Source organism: Trachypithecus francoisi, unplaced genomic scaffold (genome assembly GCF_009764315.1).
Source record: "Trachypithecus francoisi isolate TF-2019V2 unplaced genomic scaffold, Tfra_2.0 Lachesis_group1, whole genome shotgun sequence".
NCBI classification, from domain to species: Eukaryota; Metazoa; Chordata; class Mammalia; order Primates; family Cercopithecidae; genus Trachypithecus; species Trachypithecus francoisi.
This window is the reverse complement of record NW_022681454.1, coordinates 104,900,993-104,919,573: the sequence shown is the minus strand read 5'-3', so window position 1 is coordinate 104,919,573 and position 18,581 is coordinate 104,900,993. Positions and strand designations below refer to the sequence as shown.

Genomic DNA, 18,581 nt, shown 5'->3' with positions numbered 1-18,581 from the left:
TTGATTATGCTGCCCATTGCAGGAGGAGATTAAATAGGAAGATTAGCTAATAAGTTTTAATATAATTAGTATCCAAGTAGCCAAAATTTTGCCAGACTCTTGACAGCTTAAAAATATCTACATCTACTCTTGTGACAAAAGAAACAACTATGATAATATGAAATTTTAAACACTGACTTCTTCCTATAAAGCATTACACAAAAAACGTTCTCATGACAAATATTGAAACATTGTATATGCATAGCAAATATTGAAACATCGTATACATTGCCACATACTAAGAAAGTAATGTAATTTGAAAAGTAAAATTTAGCATACAGTGAAAATGAGAGATTACATATAGTTACTTTCACCTAGGTAAGTGAATAAAGTTATCGAATATTAGTGATAATATTCAAAATCATATGTAGTAATTAATTGGTGTAAAAATCAATTAGTATTATAGATTAAAATAGATTTTTTTCTAAATGAAACAAAGTAATTAGCTCCAATATCTTCATAAATATACTCCCCTCAGAAAGGGTTCCTGGCCGGGCGCAGTGGCTCAAGCCTGTAATCCCAGCACTTTGGGAGGCCGAGACGGGCGGATCACGAAGTCAGGAGATCGAGACCATCCTGGCTAACACGGTGAAACCCCGTCTCTACTAAAAAAAAAAAAAAAAATACAAAAAACTAGCCGGGGCGTGGTGGCAGCGCCTGTAGTCCCAGCTACTCGGGAGGCTGAGGCAGGAGAATGGCGGGAACCCGGGAGGCGGAGCTTGCAGTGAGCTGAGATCCAGCCACTGCACTCCAGCCTGGGTGACAGAGCGAGACTCCGTCTCAAAAAACAAAACAAAACAGAAAGGGTTCCTTACTATGTAGATTCAAATCCTTGCTCCATAGCATAACCTTGGGCAAATTATTTGACTTCTCTAAGTCTCAACTTTCTCATTTTACAAATGAGAAATACCATTAGAACTTTTGTTTAAGGCCGGTGTAAGGAATAAATGAAAGAGCAGAGTCTGGTACATATGTTCAATAAATATTGAAGTGATGATGACTGAAAGTGGTTTTGAATTGAGATGTGACTCAAAACCACACCTTATGAAAACAGAACATTAAGCAGCATTATAAAATATGAGACTTTTACAATATGATACTGATGGAGAGTCAGAGCTGCTGCATATGGCTGCGCAGTCTGTGCACTGAACAATTCCAGGGCTCCATTTACAGATATGGTGATATGCACAGAGCCTGCAGTATTTATGCAATGCAATGGTCCTGGCTAGAGCAAGAAATTAACTCACATGGAAAAGAACTTTTCTTCCCTCTCTGAATTCACAAAGATTTTTTTTTCTCATTTAATCTTAGAATTCTTAACCTCTATATACAGTTCTTCACCTCTGCTACTTTACCTAAATCAATGATTCCAAATAAATGTCTCTGTCGGCCAGGAGTTGAAAAAGTATTATGTGAACTAAGCTTGCTATAATCAACTTAAGAAAGAAGAGGCATTACCTACAGGTATTCATATTCAAATGGTTTTGAAACACTGCATAGACCAAATAAAACACATTTGTATGCCTTAGCACACTAATCAACTTTGTGGCCTTGAGTCATGTAATTTCAGTGTTTTTAATCTAGAAAAGTGAAAGGTAGGATCATTTTCTTACAGTGACTCAAGAATGACCATCACAGAAACTCAGAGATTCAGCTCTTGTTCAGTCTTCTCTTCTATCCCCGGAAATTATTGTCTCCTGAATCAGCTAAAGATGTTGGTCTGCCTGTTTCTGCAGAAGCAGCTCAATTCCCCTCCTCCCACTGCTCTATTGCATGGTCTCTATTTATTTGAGTATTGCTTTTTAAAGTTACTTAAGGGAATAACTGTTTGTTGTAAATTATAGCATTGAAAAATACAGAAAAACAGAAAAGAGAAATAAAATTTACTTATCATCATATCTCTGTGTATATACACATACATATTTGGTTTTTCGTCTGGTACACATTCACATATTAGTTATATGGAATTGGGATCATTCTATGTATGCTCTTTTAAAATATACCTATGTTGTTTTTAAGATTTAAATCAATATATCTTTTTAGAATAGTTTACAGAAAAGTTGCAAGTATAGTACAGAGTTGCCATATACCCAATACCGTTTTCTCTATTGTTTACATCTTGCATTACTGTGGAACTTTTATCGCAACCAATGAACCAGCATGGATACATTGTTATTAACTAAACTACACACTTTATTCGGATTTCACAAATTTTCCCCTAATGTCCTTTTTTCTGTCTCAAGGTTCCAATCAGGATACCACATTACATTTGATAATCGTGCCTCTAATTCTCCTCTTGGCTGTGACAGTTTCTCAGATTTTTCTTGATTTTTATGAACTTACTATCAAAGGGGTACTGGTTAAATATGTTGTAGAATGCTCCTCAGTTTGGATTTGTCTGATATTTTTTCAAGGTTTTGTAAACATTATGAGTTTTTGGAAGGGAGTACATAGAGGTGAAGTTCCATTTTCATCACATTGTATCAGGAGCATATGTATCAACATGACTTATCACTGATGATGGTAACTTTGATCACCTGGTTGAGTAGCGTTTACCAGCTTTCTTCATTATAAAGTAACTTTTCCCACCTTTTCATATTCTACTCTTTGGGAGCAAGCTGCTAAGCACAACCCATTCAAGGGGTGTGGAGTTAAAGCTACATCACCTTGAGGGAGGAGAATCTACATAAACTACTGGGAATTTTTCTGTTTAGGAGATCTGTCTCTTTTTTATTTATGTGTTCAGTCATTTACTTATATCAGTACGGACCCATGCTATTTATTTTAAACTTTGGATTATAATTCTATGTTATGTTACTATTTTATTAGGTTGGCACAAAATTAATTGCAGTTTTTGCACTTAAAAGTAATGGCAAAAACCACAGTTACTTTTGCACAACTCCCAACTTACCATTTATTTTGTTGTTCAAATTGTTTGGCTATTAGAAGCTCTTTCAGGCTGACTCCTGGGCCCCTCTCACATGCCTTCATCCTTTTGCTTTCTGAGCACTTCCTAAATTCCTGGCACAACAAAACTTGTTCCAGGCTCAACTTGTATATTCTCTGTCCCAGCTCCACAATGTGTCATTTTTCCAGGGAGTTCTGGTTCCTTTTATTGGAGAAGAGTATTAGAAACCAAGATCTGAGCAATTGGTGTATTTATTCCTATCGTGATGTCATCGTTTCTAGGCCTTTTCAGCAGAAAGATCTAGGAAAACTATGTATGTGTACCAAACCATGTATTGCATATATCCATAATTACTTCTGTGCCTATTCTTCTGAATCTGTATTAAGATAAACATGAGTTCATACTGGTGTCTCCAACTCTTATCAATTACCACATGGTTCATTCTAACCTTGCTTACCTGTTACATCCCTCTTCAATCATAAGAAATCTGGTTCCAACCAGCTGCTATCCACTTATGTGTGTGTTCAGTTCCAGTAAACATGTTCAGCAGTTTCAGAACTGTTAAACCATATCCTCAGGAGAAACAAATTTACTAACTAGAAAACAGTGCTTATGTTCAATCTTCAGTTAAAACACCATTTTCATATGAACTGGGCATGGTGGCTCACACCCATAATCCCAGCATTTTGGGAGACAAAGGAGGGTAGATCACTTGAGGCCAGGAGTTCAAGACCAGCCTGGGCAACATGGCAAAACCCTGTCTCTACAAGCATACATAAATTAACCAGGCATGGTGTCATGTGCCTGTAGTCCCAGCTACTCAGGAGGCTGAGGTGGGAGGATCACCTGAATCCAGGGAGGTTAAGGCTGCAGTGAGCCAAGATCACACCACTGCACTCCAGCCTAGGTGACAGAGTGAGACTCTGTCTCAAAAAACAAAAACAACAACAACAAAAAAAAACCCCACTGATATGGTTTGTCTCTGTGTCCCAGCAAATCTCATGTCTAATTGTAATCTCCACATGTTGGGGGAGGGACCTGGTGGGAGGTGATTGAATCATGGGGGTGAACTTCCCCTTGTTCTCTTGATAGTAGGTTCTCAAGAGATCTGCTTGTTTGAAAGGTGTGTGGCATTTCCCCGCTTGCTCTCTCTCTCCTGCTCCACCATGGTAAGACACGCTTGCTTTCCCTTCATCTTCTGCCATGTTTGTAAGTTTCCTGAGGCCTTCTAGCCATGCTTCCTGTTAAGCCTGCAGAACTGTGAGTCAATTAAACCTCGTTACTTCATAAATTACCCAGTCTCGGGTAGTTCTTTTTGGCAGTGTGAAAACAGACTAATACACCTACCATTTTCCAAAGTTACTTAGGTGAGCATCTTATTCTCCCCAAACCCTTCAGTGAGGTTATGTCATATATTTGTAATACAATTATGTTCTTTTGTCAGAGTCTACAGTTTATCCTGAGATCTGTTGACCTCTTGGTCAATTTTTTATTTGCATACATTAAGGTTCATTCTTTGTGCTGCAAAGTTTTCTGTGTTTTGACAAATACATAGAATCATGTATCTGCCACCACAGTACTGCAGATTAGTTCCATCACACTTTAAAGATGCCCAATGCTTCCCCTAGTCAAATACCTCTTTCCCCCTAAATCCTTGGCACCACTGACATGTTTTCCACCCCTATAACTTTGATGTTTTCCAGAATACCGTATGGTTTGAATTGTGTTGCCCATGTAGCCTTCTTGCTCTGGCTTCTTTCACTTATAAAATGCATTTGTGACTCATCCATGTAGATTAGTGAAATGATGGCTAATAATACTACTCATTGCTGAATAGTATTTTATTGTATGGATATACCACAGTTTGTTCATCCATTCACCTACTGAAGGAAATCTTGGTTAATTCCAGTTTTGAGTAATTATGAATAAAACTGCTATAAACATTTGCATGCAGGTTTTGTGTGAACATAAGATTTTAAAAGAGTTAGGTAATGCCTAAGATAATGATTGCTGGGTCATATGGTAATCCTATGTCTAACTCTATAAGAAATTTCTTCCAAACTGTCTTCCTAAGTGGTATACCATTTTGCATTCCCACTAGCAATGAATGAGAGCTCTGCATTCTTCACCAGCATTTGATGTTGCTTTTTTTTTTTATTTTAGCCATTCTAATAGATGTGTAGTGGTATCTCATAATTGTTTTAATTTGCATTTCCCTAGTGACAAATGATATTCAGCATCTTTTCATATGCTTATTTGCCATCTGTATATCTTTTTAAGTGTAGTGTCTTTTCAGATCTTTTGCCCATTTTTAATTGGGTTGTTTGTTTTCTTATCATTGAGTTTTAGAGTTCTTTATACTTTCTAGATAAAGTTCTTGTCAGAAATATTACTTGAAACTATTTTCTCCCAGTGTGTGGCTTGTCTTTTCATTCCCTTAGTAGTGTCTTTCATGGAGTAAGAGTTTTAAATTTTGATTAAGTCCAATTTACCTATTTTTTCTTGCCAATTATGCTTTTGGTGTTGTAGCTAAAAGCTCTTTGCTTAACCCAAGATTACACAAATTTTCTCCCATGTTTTAATTTTTTTTCAGAAGTTTTATAGTTTTACATTTAACCTTTAGGTCTGATAAATTTTGAGTTAATTTTTGTATAATGTGTGAGGTATACATTAAGATTCATTTTGCTGTGCATGAGTCCCTAATTGTTCCAGTACTATTTGTTGAAAAGACTATCATTTCTCTATTGAATTGTCTTTGCACCTTTGTTAAAAATAGGTTGACTATATTTATGTGGATCAACTATTTCTGGGCTCTCAACACTTTTCACTGATGTATGTGTCTATCCTTTTCCTATTTCCACATTGTCTTGATTACTGAGGTGTTACAGTAAGTCTTGGAATTCAGTAACAGGAGTCCTCCAACTTTGTTATTTTTTTCAGAATTGTTTGGCTAATCTTAGTTCTTTGCTTTTCTGTGGTTGGGGGGGGCTATATTAAAAATCACACTTTTGATACCCACAAAAAACTGGTGGAATTTTTATTTTAAATCTGTAGGCCAAATTGGGGGAAATTGGCATCTTAACAATCTTTGAGTATGACATAGCACTCCATTTATGTAGATCTTCATTGATTTCTTTCATTACAGTTTTGTAGTTTCAACATACGGATCTTATACATATTTTAATGGACTCATATCTAACAACCTTTGCTGCTATTTTAAATGGTATATATATTTTTGCTTTTATTATTATTTTTAATTGACACATAATAATTGTACATATCATAGGGAACAGTGTGATATTCCAATACGTGTATACAATATGTAATGCTTAAATCAGTATAATTAGAATATCTATCACCTCAAACATTTATCATTACTTGTATTGGAGACATTCAAAATCTGTTCCTTTAACCAACTGAACATACGCAACAGATTGTTGTTAATTATAGCCACCCTATCACGCTATAGAACACTAGACCTTATCCTTCTAACTAGCATTACTTTTGTAATCCCCTCCTTCCTTTACCATTAACCAATCCTCTCCTTCCTCTACCATTCCTGATCTCTAGTAACTGCTCTCTACTTCTACAAGATAACTTTGTTAGCTTCCACATATGAGTGAGAATATGCAATATATTATCTTTCTGTGTGTGGTGTATTTCACTTAATATAATGTCCTCCAAGCTCATCCACGTTGCCACAAATGACAGAACTTCGTTCTTTTTATGGCTAAATAGTATTCAATTGTCTACATGTACCACATTTTTTTATTCATTCATCTGATGATGGACACTTAGGTTGAGTCCATATCTTAGCTATTGTTAATAATGAGGCAGTAAACATGAAAGAGTAGACATCTCTTTAACATACTCCATATTTCTTTGGATATATACCCAGTGGTGGGATTGCTGGATCATATGTTAACTCTACTTTTAGTTTTTTAAGGAACCTCCATACTGTTTTCCATAATGGTTGTACTAGTTTACATTCCCACCAATAGTGTATAAGAGTTACCTTTTCTCCACATCCTCCCCAGCATTTGTTACTTTTTATCTTTTTAATAAAAGCCATTCTAACTGTGGTAAGATAGTATCTCTTTGTGGCTTTGATTTGCATTTCCCTGATGATTAATGATTTGAGCATTTTTAATGTTCCTGTTGGCCATTTGTATCTCTTCTTACAAGAGATGTCTATTCAGCTCATTTGCCCATTTTTTAATGAATTATGATTATTATTTTGCTGTTGACTTTCTTGAGTCCCTTATATATTCTGGATTTAATCCCTTGTCAGATGGATAATTTGCAAATATCTTCTCCCATTCTGCAGGTTGTCTCTTCACTCTGTTGACTGCTTTCTTTGCCGCACAGAAGCTTTTTAGTTTGAAATAATCCCACTTACCTATTTTTGCTTTTGTTCCGTGTGCTTTTAAGGTCTTCTCCATAAAGTCTTTGCCCAGACCAATATCCTTAAGTGTTTACCCTATATTTTCTCCTACTAGTTTTATAGTTTTGAGTCTTATATGTAAATCTTTAATCCATTTTGAGTTGATGGTTTTATATGGTAAGAGATAGGGTTCTACTTTCATTTTTCTGCATATGGCTATCCAGTTTTCCCAGCACCATTTATCGAAGAAACTGTTCCTTCCACTAATGAATGTTCTTAGTGCCTTTATTTACAGTCAGTTGCAGGGTGGGGAGCACTGAGGAAAGAAACTGGGAAGTGAGAGCCATAGAGTTTGCAGCTATGATCCTTCCACTGGAGACATTCACCTGACTGCTAAAGATTGAAGAGAAGCTGAAACAGGAGGAGGAGTTGCTGTCCTGTATTCAAGACAGCCTGGAGAAGAGTGACCAGCTCACCAAGAACATGATGTCTATCCTGTCAGCATATGACAGTCACCATATAAAGCTGGAGAATTCCATCATTCCAGTGCACAAGCAGACAGATAATCTGCAGTGGCTGCAAGATAATTTCGAGAAGACGCTATCCATCCTGGACCACATCATCAGCTCCTACCATGTTGCCAGTGACACTTAGCAGATCTTCAGAGAGGGCCCCGCAGGTAGGCCAGAAGAGTGTCTGGGAAGCATGGCTAAGATTCAGAAGGCTGTGGAGTATTTCTAGGACAATAGCCCAGACAGCCCAGAACTCAACAAAGTGAAGCTGCTGCTTGAGCAGGGGAAGGAGTTGCTAGAATCCGAGCTCTGCAGCCTGATGACCAGCCACAATAAGATTGTCTCCCCTGTGCTCATCCTGGATCTGATCAGTGGTGATGATGATCTGGAGGGACAGGAGGTTATGTCCCTGGAGCACCTGCCCAAGAGTATGCTCCAGGATGTAATCTGCATCTCCTGCTGGCTGGTGGAAGACAGCTGCAACCAAGATTTTATGAATGTCTATATCAGATTTGCTCCATCCAGATGGATCACTTCATCAAGGCCTGGAGAAGTATTTCTGGAAGAAGAGTTCTTTTTCTGGAATTCCCTACTTCCCTTCTATCCCCAACAAGAGGAAAAACACACTCGCCAAAGAAGCCAGTCAAGTGGCCAGGGACAATTCATAAGGCTCAACACCTTCTGAAAACAGTATTCCCAGCATGGCCTAGTTGGGGAAAAGGGATGCTCCAACCTCCTTCCTTTGGAAGGTCACAAGCATAATTTCAAAGTTAAGTACCTGTCCAAGGCCTTGAATGACAAGCACAGGCTGCTGGTCAGGAAAGATGGTGGACATGGAGACTGATACCTATATCCACTGTATCAGTACCTTTGTCGAGCTGGCCTAGAGCGAGTATCAGTTGCTGGCTGACATAATCACTGAGCACCATAGGAAGAAGGCCTGTGACTCTGATACAGGATGTGCTGGATGGGCTGATACTTGAAGGGGAGAATATTGTCTCCCGCTCAGAGGCCATCATTTGGCACAACTTCTCCATGGTGCTTACTGTCTCCTCCACCCCGCATCACCTAAGCACAGCAAACCTGAGTTTGACCAGGTGCTCTAGGGCATGGCCACCAACAGCAAGAACAAATCACCTGGCCTCATCATCTCCCTAGAGGCCATTTGAGCCAAAGCACTGGAGGACGTTGTGGACAACATCAAAAATGACCTTGACAATGAATGCAACATGCCCAAGGATGGCACCATGCTCACAAGCAACGTCATCCTCTTCCTGCAGCAGCTTCTGGACTTCCAGGAGATGGTGGGTGATATGCTGGCTTCCCAAGAGGCCAGTTCTTCAGCCACAGTCATGGTTCCAAGTTCAGCAAGGGACTGATAAGCACCTATATCTGTGAAATTCTGGGCAGCCTGCAGTTGAACTTGCTGAGCAAGTCCAAGGTGTATGAGGACCCAGCTCTGAGCACCATCTTCCTGCATAAGAACTACAACTACATCCTTGAGTCCCTGAAGTCTGAGCTGATCCAGCTGGTGGCTGTGACTCAGAAGACGGCTGAGTACCCCCACTGGGAGCACACTGAGCAGTAGATCGACTTACCAGTGCAGTTGGCTAAAGGTGACTGAATATTTCACAGAGAACAATATACTTATGTTCCAACCAGGAGTCAAACTCTAGAATAAGGAGCAGCAGATGATCAAAGAGTGTTTCAAAGGCTTCAATGATGGCCTTGAAGAACTGTGCAAGATCCAAAAGGCCTGGGCTATTTCAAACACAGAGAAGGACAGGATTTGCTAAACCCCAAAAAACATTGTCAAGGAAACCTGTAGGGCCTCTCTGCACAAGTTCAGCAGCATGCCCTTCACCAAGAACCTGGAAAAGTACCTGTATACATGGAGCAGGTGGATGACCTGACCAATTGCCTTTTCAACACCTCTGCCTGAGTCTTCTGCTAGCCCTGCCTGGTTCTGCCAGACTAGCCAGGTCATTGGACAGATAAACCCGTGTTAACTTGCCTCTGGGCTGGGTGAGTTTGAAGTCCTTTGGGAAAGAGGCTTGTCTTCACTGCCCCATCCAGGAGCCTCTTCCCTGAGCCCTCTAGTCCTGGTTTCTGCTTTTTCCCTGTAGCCCACGTTTCCAACAAAACCAGCATTCTCCCAGAAAGCTGGATTCCTTCTCGTCTTGGGTTTTGTGATGCTGATAGCTTTTGAAATAGGAGAAGAGAGGAAGAAGACAGAGGCCTGTGCCCACAGCTGCCTCATGTGTACCAAAAGCAGGAAGGCAGAACAGCCCTACCTCTGTCCTCAGTCAAAAGTGGGTACTAGAACTTCCTTTTCAGCCCAAAATGTGGGTAGGTCTCAGATGAGTAGTCAGAAGAGCTGGGGAAAAGCAATCAGGTTCTCCTGGATTTTGTGCAGAAAACACATTCCCCATTGCCCACAGACCTGAGATCTGGGGCTGTTCCATTTCCCAGGAGTCCCCTAGGTGACTGGGGGCAGGACTGCCTGCCTGCTTGCCATTCCCTCTGGGTTCCAGTACACTGCAGGAGGCATTCAGAAAAGGAGCCCTGACCCACCCTCTGTGGCCTGCTTCCCAGGCCTCCGTCTCCCACTTCCCAGCATTAGTGCCTCCTGGCTCAGGACCAAAGAGCAGCGATTGCAGAAGGCTGCATGCCTATGGACTGGGAGACTGGTGGACAGTGGAGAGAAATTCAGGAGCAAAGTGGGGTGAAAAGCAAGGTCCCACCTACTTAAGATCAGAAAAAATAGCTGAGTTCAATGAAGACAGACCCTTGAGGTGTATTTGCACTTGGGAATGGGTTTATTTCAAGCTCTTTGCTTATATGCTAACAGAGGGAGAGCTTGGGGTGGTTCAGTGTCTTCCGGGGATAGAGAAGAGATCTAACTTTCCTCCCCAGCTCTCCAGAGACCCTGTCTTGGCTCTACCCCCAGTCATGGGAAATCAAAACTGCATCCTAAAGTCTGCAGCCCAGGCCCAACGCTGTCACAGCCTGGGCTGCTTGCCATAGGGTGCAGCCTCTCTAGAGTCTGAGTTGGACTTGCACGCTGTCCACATCCAGATTCCCGTGAAGTTGAATTGGCTGCACAGCACCCAGGCCACATACATGAGAAAGAAGTCACAGTCAACAGTCTCAGTCCAGCTTCTCTTTGACCCCTTTTTTCATCTGGGTGCTTCTATGAAGCAAAGATGCAGAGAAAGGAGTTGTTTTTCAGGCCCTCCCCTGAGCCGACCCAACATGAGCAGAAGGATGAAACCCAGGGGTCATCAGTCTGTATCTCTCCCTTCTGGAAAGTCTCAATTAATTAACATTTGGGTCTGGCCCATTGCGGTTCATCTTCAGGGGAAAAAAAACAACATTTTAGGGAGGCTCTGCAAGGCAACATCTTATCTTGGAGAGTTGAGGTCACCTGGGCCTGTAGGGAGGCCAATCTTGCTCCCTGTTGCAGACCTGCCTCTAACAAGAAAGGATATGGTGGAACCCAGGGGCAGGAGAGCCAGCAGGGTTGGTGCAAGGAGCCATGACCACCCAGCAACTCCTGCACCTTTACCCAGCCCTAGGCAGGCAACCTGCCAGTTCTTTTCTGTTTAGACCTGCACTTAGGTCTCATTGCTTACCCCTCACCCCCAGGAAGGTGCCTCAACCTTCACTCACTTTCAGGATTAGACCCTAGATTCTCATAATCTTGCTTTTCCTTTCTCAGGACTAGGCTGGGGTCGCTCATAGCCCCAAAGTTGCCCCAGGCCAGCAGCCCAACCAGCAGCACAATCTCTGTGGCATTGAGGAAGAGCAGGACGCTGAAGTAGTAAACTGGAGGTGGGAGGGCAGGTGGGATGGTTAGGGGCCAGGTCCTGTGCCTCTGATGTCCTGGGAGTTGAGCAGAAACACCCTGGTGTGGATGACAGCAGGTGGGAGAAACCAGGCAGGCCAGGTAAGGAAGTAGAACTTACTGAGGAGTGGCTTGCAGGAGGAGCTGGGCAGGGCCTGCACCAGGGAGGAGTGTAAGAGAGGTAGCCCAGCAGCAGTGTCACCTTGGAAGCAATGCCCTTGATTGTCTGGAGGGGCAGCAGCCCCCTGCATGTGACAGCCAATATAAGTGCCCCTTAGGTGCCAATAGAGCTATGATGGACTTCAGTGCTGTGTTCTTCAGGCTCAACTGGAAGGGGAAAAATTAGGACTCTCCAGGGGCAGATGGGGAGTGGGCAGCAGGGATATGGGTTCATGCCTCTGGCTCTGCATCCCTCACCTTCCTACCTCCATTAGCCCTCCTGTCAGCCTCTTCCTGACTTGACTCACTGTCACCTGGAAGCAGGGCACCAGCTGCTAGGGTGGAAATCATGAACTACATACTCCCTCTTGACACTCACGGTTTCATTCACCACGTGGGCCTGGAACTCCAGCTCCATCGCTGAGAAGGGTGGGGGTGAGAACAATGAATAGGAACGGGAGATCCTTGTCCCCAAATCTCCAGGGAGTGGGGCCAAAAGCAATCTGGAGCCCAGGGGTGATGGAGACTTCTAATGGCTTCTTGGGGACTGACTTGAGGACAAAACTGGTCTATAGGAGGGCTTCCCAAACCTTATTTTGCAAAATTTCTAATTGTCTGAAGGTCTTTATCAGATTCATAGATGAATTTTGATTGTAAAAAATCAATGAACTCCCCACCAAAAAAGAAAAAGAACATCAGTTGGCTGAAAATAAGTGGACTTATTTCTGGGGTCTGTATTTTGTTCCATTGGCCTATATGTCTGTATTTATGCCAGTAACATATTGTTTTGGTTACTATAGCTTTGTAGTTTGATAGTGTAATTCCTTCAGCCTTGTTTTTGTTTTTGTTATTGTTGTTTTTGCTCAAGATTGCTTTGGTTATTCAGGGTCTTTTCTGGTTCCACATGAATTTTAGGAATACTTTTTCTATTTCTGTGAAAAATGTTATTGGTATTTTCACAGACGATTGCATTGAATTTGTAGATTGCTTTGGTGGTATGGTCATTTTCACAATATTCTTCTGATCTATGAACATGGGATGGCTTTCTTTTTTTGTGTGTCTTCCACTTTTTTCAGCATTGTTTTATAGTTTTCTCTGTAGAGATCTTTCACCTCTTTGGTTAAACATATTCCTGGGTATTTTATTTATTTATTTATTTTTATAGCTATTGTAAGTGAGACTGTTGTCTTGTTTGTTTTTCAGATAGTTTATTGTTGGTGTATAGAAACTCTATTGATTTTTTTACTTGATTTTGTATCCTGCAACTTTGCTGAATTTGTTTATTGGTCCTAAGCGATTTTTTCTGGTGGAACTTAGGGTTTTCTATATATGAGATCATGTCATCTGTGAACAGGGATAATTTAACTTCTTTTTTTTTTTTCCAATTTGGATACCTTTTGTTTCTTTCTTTGGCCTAATTGCTCTGGCTATGGCTTCCAGTACTCTGTTGAATACAAATGGTTAGTGGGCTTCCTTGTCCTGTTCAGGTCTTGGAAGAAAAGCTTTCAACTTTTCCCCCATTCAGTATGATGTTGACTATAAGTTTATCATATATAGACTTTATTGCATTGAAATACATTCCTTCTATACCTAACTTGATGATTTTTATCATGAAAAATCATTGAATTTTATCAAATGTTATTTCTGCATTTATTGAGACACATAGTTTTTGTTCTTCCTTCTGTTAATGTGATGTATCATGTTTATTGATTTGCATATGTTGAACTATTCTTGAATCTCTGAGATAAATACCACTTGATTACGGTGAATAATCTTTTTAATGTGCTGCTAGATTTGGTTTTCTTGGATTTTGTTGAGGATTTTTGCATTTATGTTCAACAGGGATATTGGCCTGTAGTTTTTTGTTGTTGTTTTGTTTTTGTCTGGTTTTGGTATCAGGGTAATGCTAGTCTTATAGAATGAGTTTGGAAGAACTCCCTCCTCTTTAATTTTCTGGAATAGTTTTAGAAGAATTGCTATTATTTCTTCTTTAAAAGTTGGATAGGATTTCACAGTGAAGCCATCAGGTCCTGGGCTCTTCTTCGATGGGAGACTTTATTATAGATTCATCTTGTTGCTTATAATTTGTCTGCTCATGTTTTCTATTTCTTCTTGGTTCAATCTTTTCAGATAATATGTATAGAGAAATTTATCCATTTTATTCATTTCTGCTAGATTTTCTAATTTACTATCATATAGCTGCTCATATAATCTCTAGTGATCCTTTGTATTTCTGTGGTATCAGTTGTAATGTCTCCTTTTTCATTTCTATTTTATTTATTGAGTGTTTTCTCTTGTTTATTGGTTAGCTTAGCTAATAGTGTGTGGATTTGTTTACATTTTTAAAAATCTTGTTGATTTTTTTACATTTTTTAGTTTCAGTTTTATTTATTTCTGCTCTGATCTTTATTATTTCTTCTACTAATTTTGGGTTTGGTTTGTTTTTGCTTTTTAGTTCCTCAAAATGCATCATTAAGTTGTTTATTTGAAATCTTTCTACTCTTTTGATGTAAGAGTTTATTTCTATAAAGTTACCTCTTCATACTACTTTTGCTGTAACCCATCTGTTTTGGTGTTGTGTGTGTATTTTCATTTGTTTCGATAAATTTAAATGTTTCTTCTTAATTTCCTCATTGCCCCATTTGTCATTCAGGAGCATGCTGTTTAATTTCCACGTGTTTGTACAGTTTCCAAAGTTCATTTTGTTATTGATTTCTAGTTTATTCCATTGTGGTCAGAAAAGACACTTGATAGGATTGCAATTCTTTCAACTTTTTGAGACTTATTTTGTGGCCTAATATGTGTTCTATCCTGGAGAATGTTCCATGTGCTGGTGAAAAGAATGTATATTCTGCAACTGTTGAATGAAATGTTCTATAAATGTCTGTTAGGTCCATTTGGTTTAAAATGCAGTTTAAATCCAATGTTTCTTTGCTTATTTTCTGTCTGTCTGGATAATCTGTTCAATGCTGAGAGTGGGATATTGACGTCCTCAACTATTACTGTATTGGAGTCTCTCTCTTCCTTGAAATCGAATAACATTTGCTTTACATGTCTGGATACTTCTATATTTGGTGCGTATATATTTACAGTTCTTATATCCTCTTTCTGAATTGATCCCTTTGTCATTATAAAATGAGCTTCTTTTTCTCTTTTTCCTTCCCCAGAGGAAGATGTGCTGCTTCAGCTCAGGCCTGGGGCACATGACTGTTCCAGGAAGCCCAGACATCATGTCTCTGGAATGCAGGGTGCCACTTCAACTTAGGTATTGGGGAGCATGACCATTCTGGATGGTAAAGGAACTGTTTCCAAGGGATGCAGGGCACTGCTTCAGCTTAGGTACCAGAGAGATATGACTTCTCTGAGTAGCTAAGGTACTATTTTCTTCAGCTTCTGCCCACGGAGGCACAGGGAGGGGTAAGTAAAGCACTTCCACCTTTGCTTGGCTCCACAGGGAAGGGTGTAATAGATATTTGCAGTGCAACTTGTGGATGTCAGGCCACCAGGCTGGGATGGTTCTGTGTTGGCTGAGCCTCAGGGATGAAGGGGAGCTATGGCTACTTGCCCCTGAAGCAAGACACATTTCAGCCATAGTTCCAGTTGGAAGATAGTGTAGCACATTAGCTGTGTGGGACACAGGGGAGAGGGCACAGTGTCAGCTCCTTCCCTGTGGAAAGCACAGCTATGTGGACTCCAGGCAGCTCCCTCAGCTGGGCTTGGTGCTTGTGAGAACTGCAGAGGACTGCAGTGGTGAGATTTATAGGTGTCCAGGGTGCTGATGGGGATTGCTAGGATCCTTTTGCTTACCGCCTCACCATAGGGGGAAGTTTCTCCTGGTTCTCAGCTGATCCCAGTTGGGGGATGAAGTGGTAGAAGCCAGGCATTTTCTTACATTCTCCATGTGGTCCTCCTTAGTTTCTGTGCTCAACAGGTTTCCGTTACTCCCATGACACACTACAGAGGTCCCTTTCAGTTATTTTTGTTAAAACATAGTTGTTTATTCATTGTTCTGGCTGTCTTTGATGAGCACTAGGGGGTTCTACTCAACCATCTTGCTGATGTTCCTCCAGCTTATATGTTTTCAATTTGGCAGTTCACTTTCTCTTTGCCAGTATATAGAAATACAAATTATTTTTTATAGTGATCTTGCATTCTGCAACCTTTGCTAAACTTACCAGTTGTAGGAACTATTTTGTAAATTCTTTGAGATTTTCTATACAGACATGAGCAAATAGAGACAATCTTCCCTCCCTCCCTCTCCTTCCTTTCTTTCTTTCTTTCTTTCTTTCTTTCTTTCTTTCTTTCTTTCTTTCTTTCTTTCTTTCTTTCTTTCTTTCTTTCTTTCTCTTTCTTTTTGTATTGATTGCACTGGCCAGAACTTACAGTATAATATTGAACAGGACTGGGGATAGAGAACAGCCTTCCCTTATTTCTGATCTTAGAGGTCCTCCTCAGTGCTCCCGTCATCTCAGGCTATTGTTATGGACCCAGAGGCTGCTCCCCACCATTTTTTTTTTAACTATTCTCTTCCCATAGTTTTATTGTGTTTTCACCAGTGCCCCAAGTATAGCAGTGTTTATAGGCCATCCTTCCGCAGAATCAGGCTTCCGTTCCATAAGTAGTAAGGGAGGGAAAAGCGTCTGAGTGGAGTTAAGTGCCCCTCCAACAGCAGTTGCTTCTCATCCTCCATGCTGCACCCAAAGGACAACTTGTTAAACTGAACTTTCTTCATTCTTTTTCTGGGAGTACCTGGTGACATTCGTGGAGAAAAACCTGAAAAGGACAATTTCAATGCCCCAAGGGGCTTTCCATTCTTACACCAGCTCCCCATTGGCCTCTACCACATCCCCAACCACCCCATTGAACTCCTTTTACTTGTGTTCAGTTGAATCCACCTATGTATGCCAGCACATGCATTTCTCTTCCTGGGGGCATTTCTCCTTAGACTGGGGCCAGTTGGTTGCCCTGCAACCTTAGCTCCTTGATGGGTTCAAGTAAATGCATAAATTTGCAGTTTGTCTGATTTGGTAAGAATAAGAGCAAAATTCTTTCCAGCTGTTTAGATCCTTCAACAGAAACAAAAAATAACTTTTTTGAATAACAATTAAGACACTCTGTACTGCTCACAGAGAGAGGTCCATATACAGTTGTCTTTGGTTGCTGGCTTAACTTAAAGGGACATTTTCCAGTATCTATTACTTCTGATTCCTACAGATGAAGGAAAAGAATATCCTTAAATTCCTTTCTTCAGGAACCTACTTGGGTGGCACCAACATTTGCTTTCAGTTGGATAAGTATATCCACAAAAAGAAAAGTGGTGATATCTATACATTAAACCTAAAATGGATCTGAAGAAGGTTCTTTATGAATCTCAGGCCATTGTAACAATTGAAAACCCAGCAGCCATTATTCTCTGAGTATACCAACCAGCCTGCTGTACTGGAGCTTGCTCCTGCCCTAGCATCCATCTGTTTTGTTGGACACTTTATTCCCAGAACATTTAGGCAGTTTTCTAGGATCCTCCTCCTTCAGTGAACTGAACATTAATATCTTCCAAAGGCATCTGCTAGTAGCCTGCTCACTACTGCACTGCATAATACAGATCTCTCAACTCTATTTTGCATAGGATATTGACATCTTCTGCAAAAATGAAGGTACTCACTCAAAGGGTCTGACATAATGGTTGCTGGCCTATGAGGTCCTGCTTGGGTGTGGCACTATTTCCCTTGAGCACCTGTGGGAAGTCATACCTGATCTCTGCATCTACACTGATACTAGGCAGATTGAAAAGGAAGAACAGATTGCTGCTGAAAAGGCAGAACAAAGAGAAGTTTTGGAGAGAATGCATTACTTATGTTGGCATATTTACTGCAACTCAATCTGAGCTCGCAGATTCATCTGAAAGAGTCTGCATCTATTCAGCATTGATGAAGAATGAAGTGCTCAGATTGCTGCTGAAGACAGATCTACGGCTGCCAATTGACCCCAGAATATAGAACTAGGGTGAATAGAAAAGAAGTCTCAGTTTGAGATATAATAATAATAGTAACAGTAATAGTGATAATATTTATGAAATAAACTTAAAATTTAGAGTAGATTCCCCTCCATGAGAATAATAAAATGAAAAGAACAAAAGTATGTCTAATGTTTATTGAGCATTTATTCTGTTGAAATTGAGCATTGAGCCAAATGCTTTCACATACATTTTATCAGTTAGTTTTTACAAAAAGTCTAATATAATAGATACTTTCCCCAATTTATAGATGATGAAACAGGTTCAGACAGGTTAGCTGACATGATTTAGATGTGTGTCCCCTCCAAATCTCATGTTGAAATGTAATCCAAATGTTGGAGGTGGGGCCTGGTAGGAGGTACTTGGGTCTTGGAGGTGGATCCTTCATGAATATCTCTCTTGGTGCCATCCTCACAGTAATGAGTGAGTTCTTGCTCTATGAGTTCACAGAAGATCTGGTTGTTTAAAAGGATCTGAAACCTCCCCATTCTCTCTGGCTCTGTCTCAGAATGTGATATGGTTTGGCTGTGTCCCCAACCAAATCTCATTTTGAATTCCCACATGTTGTGGGAGGGACCCAGTGAGAGGTAATTATTCAATTACCACCATGGCAGGTTTTTCACATGCTGTTCTTGTGATACTGAGTAAGTCTCATGAGATTTAACAGTTTTAAAAAGGGGAGTTTCCCTGCAGAAACTCTCTTCACTTGTCTGCAACCA

General features: G+C 40.4%; 1 pseudogene; it reads left to right on the top strand.

Annotated features, from left to right (window-relative positions):
* The first annotated feature begins 7,799 nt into the window (after nucleotides 1-7,799).
* LOC117086405 lies at nucleotides 7,800-9,785 on the top strand (annotated as a pseudogene).
* Nucleotides 9,786-18,581: the final 8,796 nt, after the last annotated feature.